This window comes from Austrofundulus limnaeus, unplaced genomic scaffold, assembly GCF_001266775.1.
Source record: "Austrofundulus limnaeus strain Quisiro unplaced genomic scaffold, Austrofundulus_limnaeus-1.0 Scaffold879, whole genome shotgun sequence".
Taxonomy (NCBI): Eukaryota; Metazoa; Chordata; class Actinopteri; order Cyprinodontiformes; family Rivulidae; genus Austrofundulus; species Austrofundulus limnaeus.
Window position 1 is genome coordinate 30,383 of NW_013953281.1, and position 921 is coordinate 31,303.

Below are 921 nucleotides of genomic sequence, written 5' to 3' on the forward strand. Positions count from 1 at the left end.
TGTGTGTGTGTGTGTGTGTTTAAATATTGTGCAAATAAATCAATCAATAAATAAAATAATATGTGTCCTAATATAATAGTCACCTAACCATGAGTGTATGGAGTTTGTTAGAGCACACACAGTAAGTTTCTTGTTGACAAACTCCAGGACTAGGTGCTAGGTCCAGGTATTAAGGGTCTGGCTGTTGTTATTTTTGCTTTACATATGAGCTTCATGTTGTCCATTGTTGTGTCACAAATAAAATGACATCACATTTAGAGTTTACTGTTTTTGATATGACCAATGGTGGGCACCAGTCTGCTAAAGCACAAATCCGCTAATTGCGGACCTAAATATTTCGTTTGCGCTTTAGCGGTCTTACTAATTTTTAGAATTCATAAGCGGATTTGCACTTTCTAAAATTAAAATTGAAATGCAGTACCGCATATAACTAATTATCTACCAGTCATCATTATCTTGAACAGCAGAAGGTATGACTGTCAATGAATCACAACACATGTGATCTATCCAACAGCACCCCTCCCAGATAAACACACTTATTGTGAAGGTATACATCCTGCTGACTGTTGCTTTCAGCCATGGTTCTCATTTCCCACAATGCTTTGTTCTGCTTACGTAGCAGGAAGTCAGTGTTTAGAACTCCCTGTCCCAGCAAAAACAGTTAACGTTTGTAATCCATACCAAAATTTTGTATGTTTTGATTTATTTTACTTTACAATCTGAGCTTCTTTTTTTTAAAAGAAAGTTTAAACGCTGGAGCTCAATACTTGACGTAATTGGTCGAAGCAACGGTGTTAGAGACTCAGAAATGATTTAAAGATGTTATGCTGGTGAAGACTGACATCTAGTGGTCAACTGGAGCAACTACATGGAAAACTTTAAAATCCAAGCTCTTATTTTGAAGGGAAGATAGTTTCCTGT